Genomic DNA, 13,003 nt, shown 5'->3' on the forward strand with positions numbered 1-13,003 from the left:
GCATCCAGAATATTAAAATGAACAGTTATATCACCAAACTCCATGGACAGTGTGCCTGCATAAACATCTATCTTAGTTCTAGCAGTTTTCATAAAGGGTCTGCCTAGAATGATGGGAACTGATCCTTGAGAAAATCCATCTTCCATATTCAAGATATAAAAATCAACAGGGAAAATCAGTTCACCAACTCTAACTAAGACATCTTCTATGAAACCAACACGATAGGCAACACTTCTATTAGCTAAATGAATTACCACATCAGTTGACTGCAAGGGACCTAGAGATAGAGAATTAAAAATCGACAGAGGCATAACACTAACAGAGGCTCCTAAATCTAGCATGGCATTGTCAAACTTACTATTCCCTATAATACAAGGTATGCTGAATGTACCTGGATCTTTGCATTTTTCAGGAATTTGAGGAACAGATTTACCAATCAATGCGGAGACATTTCTGCCCATGCTAATTCGTTCACTTCCTTTAAGCTTCCGCTTATTAGTGCACAGCTCCTTCAAGAATTTGGCATATCTTGGAATTTGCTTTATTGCATCCAACAGAGGTATGTTTACCTCTACTTTTCTAAACGTTTCCAAGATCTCTTTCTCTGCCTCTTCCATTTTTTTGTTGGAAACTGCTCTTGGAGGGAATGGAAGAGGGGGAATGTGCTGCTTCTGCAAATCAGAATTACCTGTGGAAGAAGATTCACCTGCACAGAAATTATTAGGTAGATTTTTGTCATCACCTTTTTCTGGAATAGAGTGAAGTTTGACAGGTTCATTTGCAGATGAGGAAGGTGCTACGGGTTGAGGTCCTTGACACTGCTTTCCCGACCTCAATGAAATGGCACTGACATTTTTGGGGTTTTGGATAGCTTGAGAAGGCAGCTTGTCAGAATTCTGGGACTGTTGTTGATTCAATTGAGTAGCTAATTGTCCCATCTGATTGGTTAAGCTCTGAATGGAGGCTCTGGTCTCTTGCTGAAACTGCATGTTCTGTATAGTCATTTGCCTCACAAGTTCTTCGAGGGAAGGTTGTGGAGGGGCCTCAACTGTTGGTTGTTTCTGGGGTTGTTGCTGTTGTTGGATTGGTGGAGGAATGTATGGTCTGCTTGGGCCAGCAGCATTTTGGAAGGAAGGAGCAGGCTGTTGTTGTTGTTGCTGAGGGCTGGACCATCTGAGGTTAGGGTGATTCCTCCATCCAGGGTTGTATCTGTTGCTGGAAATGTCATAATTGCTCTGCTGTGGTTGATTTTGCTGCTGAGGTTGAGGAGGTCTATTGTAAATATTTGTAGCATAAGCTTCAGGCTGCTCAATTGCTCCAGGTTGCTGCATGGAAGGGCAAAGGTCTGTATGGTGGTCAGCAGAGGAGCACAAACCACAAACCCTTGCGACAGGTACAGATTTCTGATTCAAGGCCAGCTGGGTTACCAAGTTGACCAACGCATCCAGTTTGCCTTCAAGCTTCTTAGTTTCAGATGATGCAGATGGGTTTGTAGCTACCTCATGCACTCCTCTAATGACTATGGCATCATTTCTGGCGCTAAACTGCTGGGAGTTGGAGGCCATCTTCTCAATTAAATTTCTGGCTTCAGCAGGAGTCATGTCTCCAAGGGCTCCACCACTGGCAGCATCTATCATACTTCTCTCCATATTACTGAGTCCTTCATAAAAATATTGGAGAAGAAGCTATTCTGAAATCTGATGGTGGGGGCAACTGGCACATAGTTTCTTAAATCTCTCCCAGTACTCATACAGGCTCTCTCCACTGAGTTGTCTAATACCTGAGATATCCTTCCTGATGGCTGTGGTCCTGGAAGCAGGGAAATTTTTTTCTAAGAATACTCTCTTAAGGTCATCCCAGCTCGTGATGGACCTTGGAGCAAGGTAATACAGCCAGTCCTTTGCCACTCCCTCTAATGAATGAGGAAAAGCCTTCAGAAATATGTGATCCTCTTGGACATCTGGGGGTTTCATGGTGGAGCAGACAATGTGAAATTCTTTCAAATGTTTGTGCGGGTCTTCACCTGCAAGGCCATGAAACTTTGGAAGCAAATGAATCAGTCCAGTCTTAAGAACATATGGGACATCCTCATTAGGGTATTGGATGCACAAGCTTTCATAGGTGAAATCAGGTGCAGCCATTTCCCTTAGAGTCCTCTCACGAGGTGGAGGTTGTGCCATGTTCTCAGAATGTGCAAAATCAGAATGCTCAGAATCAGAATGCTCAAAATTATAATGCTCAAGATCAGGATGTTCAAAATCACCAATAACAGAATGCACAGATTCACCAGTTATGGAATGCTCAGAATGATCAAAAGGTATAAAATGATGCCTAACTAATCGATGAAATGTCCTATCTATCTCAGGATCAAAGGGTTGTAAGTCAGATGGATTGCCTCTAGTCATACACTACATTCAGCATGCACACAACTAGTTGCCTTGTCATGTAAATAAAGGTGTAGGTTTGAACTACAGCTACCCTCAAATGATATCCAAATGACTTGAAATTTTGTGAGCAACCTTATAAAATGATGAGAAGATAGCACAAAAAATTTCAGACAAAAATTCAAAGTCTAACTATGAAAGCTAAAATTGGTAGGTTAAGAAAAATAAGTGAATAAAACTTGAAAAATAAAAAACTTTTGACAGAATCGCTTTTTTTGGACGATGGAGACCTCAGCCGGCCTACGGTGGGCTGCCACGGCGTAGGAAATTTTTTTCTACCCCAAATGCATATATAATAATTGCGATTCTGATAACCGGAGCAAAAGTTATGGCCGTTTGAAGTTTTGACAAACACAAAATTTGCTAGTTTTTTGGAACTTTCAAATCTGACCAAACTAAAGGCTCTAGCTATTTTTCCCACAAAATATGGATTAAAAGAAGTTACCACAAAAAAATTCAGCCAAAAATAACAACCCTAGCTACTAAAACAAAAAATCCCAATTAATTCAGCATGGGTGGTCGCTAAAATCCGTCTCTAATTGATTTCTACTACTACTCTGTTTTTCCGCAAGCTGATTTCTACTACTACTCTGTTTTCAAGCACAATCTTCACAGCAAAACACCCAAGACTAAAACAGGGGAAACGCTTAATGGTAAAACTGAAACAGAACACACATTAAACAAAATACCAGGACACTAATCAACACTAACACACATACTAACACAATACTAACGATTAAACATAAAACACGAAAGGATTAAACACACAGCACTAGCTAGCTATTATGAACCTTTGGACACTGCTCCCCGGCAACGGCGCCAAATTTGATCGAGGCCGTACCCGAATCAAATAAACATTAAAATGCAGTAACTAGGAAGTGATCCTAGGTCGTTTCCCAACGAGCAGTGACAAGCCAAATGTTCATAATATACTTGCAGTAACAGTAACGATGTGGGGGGGGGGGGGGTTTGGTTGTTTGGTAATTAAAGAGCAGACAAATAAAATGGAATACAAAACTACTAATATTAAAAACGGGTTGTTTCCTCTGATTCAGAAGCCACTCTCTTATCCTGGGTTATGGAGAATTTGTCCCTAACAGTCAACCACTTAATCCAACCCTATTTCAATTTACTAAGCGAAAATCAACTTAGGGTTTTCAATACGTGATTAGGCACCACATACACCAGTTAGCCCTTCGTCTATTAAGCATGAACGCAAGTTAGGCTCAGAGGCAATTAATCGAACATGAAGCGTGCACTGATTAATATTCACGAAATTGGGATAACTGGTGAAGGGAAAACTGCCAGGAAACCACATTACAAACGAAACCTCAAAGAGAGTTGGGCTTCGTCCTCAAAAGGAAACAACACCAAAAAATCTAGCCTTCCATGGATTCAAACAGAAACATAAATGAACAGAAACGTAAATGAACAGAAACGTAAATGAAAGTAGAAGAAGAAGCAAGAATGAACTCGTAATTAGAAGCAGAAAACGGAAATTTGCATTAAGAACGAAAACTGTAACAAGGGCACAGAAAAACGTGAAAACCTAAAACCAAAGCTCTGAATAATGAAAATAGCATAGCAGAATAGAATGCCCTGCACGAATCCCAAGGCAGCTATTTAAAAAGAGTCACTCAGAGTCACTGGGCCCTATTACAATACTCTGGCCCAAAACGAAATAAACACTGAACAACATAAAATAAAATTGCGAAATTTCCTAATTAGAAATTAACTAAGGTAAGCGCTGCTTTATTTGCCCTCTTCAAGTCCACAACCAAAATCCGGATTAAGCCCAATGTTTCATTAATTCCTGAAATTAGATTAAAAACATCAAATTAGCTAAATGAGCCCAAATAATAAAACTGCCTAATTAATTGACAATTAAGACCAATCAATAATTAAAATGGTGCAAAAAGGGTTTAGAAAATAGAAGAAAATGATGGCACATCAATTTCCTCATTCGGGAATTTTGGATGCATAGGCTGGTAGTTGTTGATGGGCTGCTAAGCCAGGTAATCTGCCAAGGTGCTTCCCTTTATCACCTTTTGAGTGACATAAACGATGTCGAACTCTGACAGCAAAACCTGCCACCGAGCGATTCGTCTGGTGAGAGCAGGTATTTCAAATATGTACTTGACTGGGTCCATTTTGGACACTAACCAAGTGGTGTAGCTCAGCATGTACTATCTTAGATGGTGTGCTGCCCACACCAGGGCGCAGCATGCCTTTTCGAGCAAAGAGTAGTTCATTTCACATGTTGTGAACTTCTTGGTTAGGTAATAGACGACCCATTCCCTCTTTCTTGATTTGTCATGCTACCCTAACATACACCCCATCAACTCATCCAACATAATCATATATAGGATAAGGGGTCTTCTAGGCACCAGTGGCACAAGCAAAGGAGGATTCATGAGGCATCGCTTAATCCTTTTGAACGCCACTTGGCAGTCGTCGTTCCATTGGACAGATTGGTTCTTACGCAATAGCTTGAAAAGAGGCTCACAAGTGGCGGTCAGCTGTGATATGAATCTCGCTATGTAGTTCAGACATCCTAGGAAGCCTTAGACCTACTTCTCGGTGTGTGGCTCGGGCATTTCAAGGATGGCTTTCACCTTGTCTGGGTCCACCTCTATCCCTTTCTAGCTTACGATAAAACTGAGCAACTTTCCCAACTTGACCCCGAAAGTGCACTTCGCGGGATTCAACCTTAATCGGTACTTACGCAGCCTCTTGAACAACTTTCGTAAGTTAACAAGGTGTTCCTCTTCGGTCCTTGATTTGGCAATCATATCATCCACGAAGACCTCAATTTCTTTGTGCATCATGTCATGGAATAATGCTACCATAGCCCATTGGTAGGTTGCCCTAGCATTCTTAAGCCCAAAGGACATTACTTTGTAGCAGAAAGTTTCCCACAGGGTGACGAAGGTCATCTTCTCCATGTCCTCCGGTGCCATCTTTATTTGATTATAGCTTGAGAACCCATCCATGAAAGAAAACAAGGCAAAATTGGTCGTGTTATCTACGAGGATATCGATGTGCAGTAAAGGAAAGTTATCCTTTGGATTCGCTCGGTTTAGATCCCGATAGTCCATGCACATTCGCACCTTCCCATCCTTTTAAGGGACTGGCACAATATTGGCGACCCATTGCGGGTATCGAGCAACAGCCAAGAAGCCAACATCAAATTGCTTTTTCACCTCTTCTTTTATTTTCAAGGACATCTCGGGCTTCAGCTTTTGCTTTACTGGGGAACACTCAGGATTTAGAGGTAATCTATGTTGTATGATGTCGGGAATCAACCTAGGCATATCTTGGTAGGACCAAGTGAAGATGTCTTGGTAGTCTCATAGCAGGGCCACCAATTCATCTCGGACATTCATGGACATACTAGTGCCAACCTTGACCTCCTTTCTTTCTTTGCCAACACCTAAGTTTACAATATCTGTTTCTTCTTGGTGTGGCTTCACTTCCCTATCTTTCTGTTCGACCATTCTTTTTAGCTCTGGGGGAAGCCCCCAATCCTCATCTTCCCCTTCCTCAGCTTGATTTATCAATTTCTCAAAATCAACGTTTGGTTCCTCGGTATCATTTCCTTCACAAGACTCATTGTTGGATTGTACCATTTAATCGCAACAACAATAAATATGCAGATGAATGAAAATGGACGAAAGTGCAAGAACAAATGAAGAATGATTGTATATTTATATATTTGTGGTAACAAAAGACATGCCCAAACGGGAGGAAAAACCTTAAAGCCTAGGCCCAACAACAGGGTTAGATCTAACGAATTACATTGTGTTTGCCATGGAAATTCCGGTTTGTTTGACAATTCGCCAGTTCCCCAACTCAAACTCTAGAGGGTACGGTTGCACCCAATTTGGTTTCTCTTGAGGGGTTTCTTCATGTATCATGGGGACCCGCCCTTCGCACATCCAACCCACGCTGACAAAGCTTTCGTTGATGTGACACAAGGGAACCCCTTTCACTTGCAGCCCCTGCAGCTGTCTCATGCTTCTTCAACTCCTTTCTAGGGCATTCCTCCTCACGTCAGCGCTCGTAGGTTCATATCCAAATCCAAACCTTCTGCGGTTCCCCGTGAACTCTACCAAACTTGCCACGCCATTGCCGTTCCGGCCTAAACCCATTCTGGGCTCATATTCATGCCCCAACATTACCTGGGTTACCATTAATGAGGCCCCAGATGAGCGTGGTTGCACCGAGGGAGATTCCACATAAGCATTGCTCACCACTTCCAATGCTTGAAAGGACATTTCCAAGGACTCCTCCGTGGCTTCCACATAAGGTGTAGAAGAAGGACAACTCACAAGAATGTCTTCTTGTCCTGAGACTATAATTAACTGCCCTTCCACCACAAACTTCAGCTTTTGGTGTAGAATTGAAGGGACCACCCCCACTAAATGAATCCAAGGCCGGCCTAGTAAGCATCTGTAGGCAGGGTTTATGGCCATCACTTGGAAAGTAATTTGGCATATGTGAGGTCCAATTCGAATTGGGAGATCGATCTCCCCTCTTATGTCTCGGCGATTGCCGTCGAAAGCCCGCACCACCATGGAGCTTGACCTTAGGTGTGATGCCTTAAAAAGAATCTTTTCCAAAGTAGCCTTGGGCATGACATTAAGTGAAGAGTCATTTTCAATAAGCACTTTGGCCAAAATGTGATCCAAACATTTGACAGATACGTGCAAGGCTCTATTGTGCCTCCGGCCCTCCACAGGTATCTCTTCATCGGCGAACGTGAGGTAATTATTGGTCGTGACATTGTTGATTATGCCCCCGAAACCTTCCACAAATATGTCTTGGTCTACATGGGCTTCATTTAGAATCTTGACCAATAGCGCCCAATGAGGCTCAGAGTTCATGAGTAGTCCCAATAGGGAGATCCTACCTGGGGTTTTATTGAGTTGTTCAATTACCTTGAGCTCACTCTGCTGGATGATCCGCAGGAACTCAGTTGCTTCTTCAGTGGATATTCCTTTTTTGCTGAAGTCCTCCTCTTCCTTGGCAAACCTTCCGGCTGGGATCTCTTCATCCGGAATCAGGCCTGCCTTGTTGCTCTCTTCCACGCCCGCCTTTGCCTTCCCTTTTAGGTCCTTGGACCGCACCGACGACTCGGGTGCAACGAAGATCCGCCCATTGTGAGTCATGCTGCTCATGCCAAAGATGTTAGTGACCTTGATGGAGGATGAATCATCTTTAGCATGTACGATGGACGCATCTTCCTTCCGTCGGGCCCTTGTGTGGCATACCTCCATGGGACCGCCTTGTCACTTTTGTAGGGGAACGACACGGGTTTCTTAACTAGGATAGGCTGGAAGCCTTGAGGCTTTTGCATGGCAACATCCCAGTGAAGTGGATTACCAATGGCTTGGGTTTGCTCGGGCCTTTATTAGCCGATTGCATGCACACATCTTCTCCCTCCTTTCTCGCACCACAAACCTCAATTAGGCCTTTGTCCATCAACCCTTGTAGCAGGTCCTTTGCCACCAAGCATGCCTTTACATCATGTGATGCTCCCGGATGTATCAAACAAGAATCTCCCTTACCCACGTCAAGGCAAATCATACCTGCTTCGCACAACGCCTCCAATATGAACCTCCTCGAGGTTAGCACATCTTCCATCTGCTTCCTTCCCCAAGGTCCATATTCCTCCACCGCATTAATCGCCGATCCCCCATGACTAGCAAGAGGATTCATCCTTACATTTGGGTTGTCTTCTTGAAAAGTTAGCCACCCTGCGTCAATCAAACTTTGGACCTTGTGTTTCAAAGCCACGCATTGTTTTATTGAATGCCCCGGGACACCTCTATGATAAGCATAGGTTGCATTGGGGTTGTACCATTGAGGGAAGGGAGATTGGTAGATCTTCCCGGGGTTCACCACCGCCATTTGGTTGGTGATCAAGGATGGCAGCAAGTCAGCATATGACATCGGGATTGGGGTGAATTCCATAAGCTTATTTACTAGAAAATTCCTTCTCGGATTGGCGCTTGTGCTAGGATTAGAGTTGCTAGCGGGGCGAGGTTGTGTGGGAGCCGAGTTTTGAGTGGGAAGCATTTGTGCTTGAGTGGGCACTCTTTGCTGGATGGGCGCCGGATTGGAATGGTTTCCGACGTGGGTCTAAAAGCTTGGTTGGTGTGGGGAATATTGGTAAGTGTTGTGAAAGGTTTGTTGGGGTTTAGGCCAAGTAGGAGTTGAAGTTACAGCATGGGTGTCCCCTTCCTTCTTCTTGGCTCCACTTGCTCCAAATCTCCCATTGCTCGTGCTGGCAGGAGCGACATAGTTGAACTTTCCCCTTCTCAAGCCTACCTCAATCCTCTCGCCCGTAAATACCAAATCTACGAAGCTAGAGGACATGTAACCCACCATCTTCTCATAGCAGAACACTGGCAGCATGTCCACTATCATAGTTATCATTTCTCTTTCCATCATGGGGGGCGCCACTTGTGCTGCCAGGTCCCTCCACCTTTGGGCATAATCTTTAAAGGACTCATGCTCCCTCTTGCTCATATTTTGCAACTGGGTTCTATCAGGAGCTATGTCGGTGTTATATTGATACTGCCTGATGAAGGCAGCTATCAAGTCCATCCAAGAGCGGATCCGAGAAGCTTCCAAATTTGTATACCAAGTGACCGCCGCCCTGGCCAAGCTCTCTTGGAAGAAATGCATTAAGATCTTCTTGTCTTTGGAGTACGCCCCCATCATCCGACAATACATTTTCAGGTGGTTCCTAGGGTAAGTAGTCCCCTTGTACTTATCGAAATCTGGCACCTTGAACTTCAAGGGAATGATGACGTCAAGCACCAAACACAACTCCATCACGTCAGCAAATGGGTAATCACCAGTCCCTTCGATGGCCCGTAGCCTCTCCTTAATGAGATCCAATTTCTCCCTTCCTTCCACTGTCAGAGGTAGTCTCCCTACTGAGAAATGCAGAGGTTGTAGTGGGCGATGTTGAGGAGCCCCCGCGGTGTTGGGCTGAAGCATACCACTACACGCTGGTCCCTTAGTGGTGAACGTAAGGTGTGGTTCAAAGTCAACCTAAGCATAATCTCGAGGCTCTTCATAGGTGCCCCCTACAGGCTGGGGTTGTTGGCCTTCAAAGTGAATGGGAACGGCGTAGTTAGCGTTCTCGTTGGGCATGTGCATGGTGGGTGGCGTATAATTGGGGGGTAAGCCATAGGGGAAAGCATTCCTATTTTGCCCCGTGTGTGGACCGCCCATGCTACCTAACACCTCCCCTCCCTGACCTACTATGTTTGGGATTGGTTGGTTTGCTTGGTTTATGGCGGATGGGTGGGTCAAATCCGCCTCAGCGGCAGCACTGGTGGCGGCAACTACGGCGACATTGCTCTTCATCATCCGCTTCATTCTTAACATGGCCTCCATCATGGAGGTCATTTTATCCTTTATGGCCTCCATATCGGCCTTCATTTGCTCTTGCACGTCCTCTATCTCAGCCATGATTCTAGTTTTGGAATGGGTTTGATAGGGGTGTTGTAAAGCTTGTTTGTCTTTTTTGGTTATGGTGTTTACTTGACTATAACTGCTAAAAGAAAAAAATGCAATGAGTAATGTGACAATAAACAAAACATGAATGCATGACAATGATAAGTTGTCGAAGTATTGGACCCACACAGAAATTTTAGCAGAGACATGGGATTGAATGAAGTCTTATTTCATTAAAGGACAAATATTGTCTATATTGTCAAAGTCAAAGAATAAAATACAAACGCCTTAGCGGTTACTAATTATGTGGGATATCATTTCGATCATATGTTAACAATAATCTAACAGCCCATGAACTTCCTCAGGAGTCGAGTGCACGTACACCATTGCCTTGGCCTTGGCTAACAGTCTTGGGAGCTCTTAACTTCCATTCAAAGTGAAACCGAACCTATCCATCCACATCATAGCTTCTCTGTGTAATGAATCTATCACTCTCTCCCTTGCTTCCCTTTCCGCTTGCAGGACCGATACTTTTGCATGCTCGTTCTCTAGTCTTTGCTCATGGGTTGCAGCTAGATTTTGCTTCTCTTTATACAGGTCAATGATATCCCACATCTTCTCTTCCGTCCTACTTAATTGTTCAGACAAGCTCTTCTTTGACCTTTGACAAGCCTTCAACCCGTCCTTTAATATCATACCTTTGACTCTCGACTAGTCTCTTTCGGCCCTTCAAAGCTTGAGTTCGTTGTTGTTGCCCCACAAAGCCCCTCAGAACTTGTTTCGACCCCATTCTTTTTTTCGGGCCCTCTTCGTTTCTCGTTCCAATGCTTCAACCGTGGCCACATTGACATCCCTCAGCTCGTCACATTCCTTCCTGACCCTGATGGCTGTCGTCTTGAACTTTTCCTTGACCACTTGTGTCCTTTCAAGTTTCACTTTCAAGGCTTGCACGTCTTTGCTTTCCTCAGGGACTTTAGCCTCTTCCTCACTTGAAATCTTTAGCTTTGGGAGCCAAGTTATCTCTTGTGTCCTAGCTTTCAGCTACTTATGATAGCCGCTGATGATCTCATTGCTGCTTCCTTTGAGCTCCTTATCCTTTCTTTGCACCACGTTCCATGCCTTTCAAATTTTTTGAAGCGTTTTTGCATTGGGGTCACTAAAGCCTCGTGCGATGAAGGGTGCAATACTCTCTTTCGATGGCACTCCTCTCAAGGGATAGCCTAACTGTCTTATGGCAAGTATGAGATTATAATTGATACAACCCCTCGTTCCCATCAAGGGGACGTTTGGGAACCCTTCGCATGAGGACAAAACTCTGGCCCTTCCTTCCTTCCATTGGGGGAACCAATTAACGGATGCCCCTACCATACTAGCCAAGAGCTGCTCCCAATTTGCTTTCCCTTTCTCGGCACACATGTGGTGACCTTGTAGGTGACAAACAGGTCTACTTTCATGACCAAAAAAGTGAGAAACCAGCCATACATAAAGAACGGGTGTGCAACAGACAATCCTTGCGCTACTCTTCTCGCATCTTCGGTCAAACGTGTCATAGGCATCAACCAAAACAACAACGACCAGAATTTCCATGTTGTGGTGATACGAAAGGAAAGCGTCGATCGCTGCTAGATCCACTAGCCCATCCACATTTGGAAAGAGGACGACCCCGAACACCAATAACACTAAAACATCAAAGAATGAGGCCTACTCTCCTTGATCTGCCAATGTTTGCTAGAATGAAAAACTCTGCTGATCAATACTTTGACACCCTATCATGGAGGAAATATGATGAATGCATGATGGAATGTTTATGCTATGCATGACAAAAATATTTTATTTACTGACACAAGAGCTCGGAAGATCCTCTCTTCTTACCCACAATGCATTGAGAATCATGATTCATTTACAGTCATTACCATGGTGCCCCATGCATGCATTTAAGAAGGTGATGCGGACCTTCTGACTTCCTGTGACAAAATGAGGAGACAAAATGAAATGCACGAGTGATGACACGACATGAATACGCATGTGTGAGAGTGTGTGGTTGATAGCGCAAAGATAAACATACTGGACGAATAAGCATGGTAACACAATCAATTAATGCCGAAACAAAAAAACAACATGGCAAGCACAGGAAAGACACACACGATCATGGCATCATGAAGATATGCATGGCAATATCAAGGAAATAAACATAGTGTGTTTGCTCTGTGCCCTTATTTTAGGAACCTAATAGGAGGGACTAAAAATTTGCTACTTAGTGATAATTCCCAAGGTGGTTGCACATAACTTTCAAGGGTTTCTAGAGATATGATCCTCTTTGATATCAAGCATTGTGGCGGTAGACACTACCAACGACAACGTATCATCAAAGAGAAAAACTCTAGATGAGGTTTCACTATCATCAAGCAAGTCTGAGACCCAGCATGACAGCAAATCAACCTCTACTTCCTATGTTCCCATGGACCCGGGTATAGGGCCCTAATAACTCACCGTGTGTGCAAAGGTGTACGTGCCAAGCGTGCACGAACAAATATGTATAAACATGCATGAGATTAGGAAAACAGATACACCAAATACAAAAACATCCAAAGAGTTATAGGAATACAAGAACATAAAAGAAAGAAAAGGGAAACAAAGCAAAAAGAAAGTCATGATAACTATTGTACACAGATTAAATGGCCTAACTCTCTAACAAGTCCCTATTGGAGTTGCCAACTGTCACAACCTACCCTTCAGCGGGAGGGCGATGCGAGACTCAAGGGTTCATCTTCCAATAAAGGAAAATGCATGGGATTCGCCACTAACATTTATTTAAGGAAAATGTTAGAAAAACCAAAAGGGGTCTATGAATTTTAAGAATAAAGGTTCGGGAGTTGTTTACGTGCGGGGAAGGTATTAGCACCTCATGTGTATGTCACAAGGGACAACAACCTTTAATCAAGTGTACAAAATCATGACTTCAATATTTATTTTATTTTCCCTTTTTATGTTTATCTTTTTGGGTCGACAAGAGCGAGGCTCTTGCTCCTACGTATCCTCAAACCTATGTAGTTCTTTTAAGCAAGAAAATTACACATAAGGGTTGG

At 43.6% G+C, this 13,003-nt stretch overlaps 1 non-coding gene across 1 annotated transcript; it reads left to right on the plus strand.

Annotated features, from left to right (window-relative positions):
* The first annotated feature begins 1,695 nt into the window (after positions 1–1,695).
* LOC114404111 lies at positions 1,696–1,802 on the plus strand. Its single transcript, XR_003664818.1, has one exon. It is a non-coding gene; the product is annotated as a small nucleolar RNA R71 (small nucleolar RNA).
* Positions 1,803–13,003: the final 11,201 nt, after the last annotated feature.

The sequence above is a fragment of the Glycine soja genome, unplaced genomic scaffold (genome assembly GCF_004193775.1).
Source record: "Glycine soja cultivar W05 unplaced genomic scaffold, ASM419377v2 Super-Scaffold_81, whole genome shotgun sequence".
In the NCBI taxonomy this organism is placed as follows: domain Eukaryota; kingdom Viridiplantae; phylum Streptophyta; class Magnoliopsida; order Fabales; family Fabaceae; genus Glycine; species Glycine soja.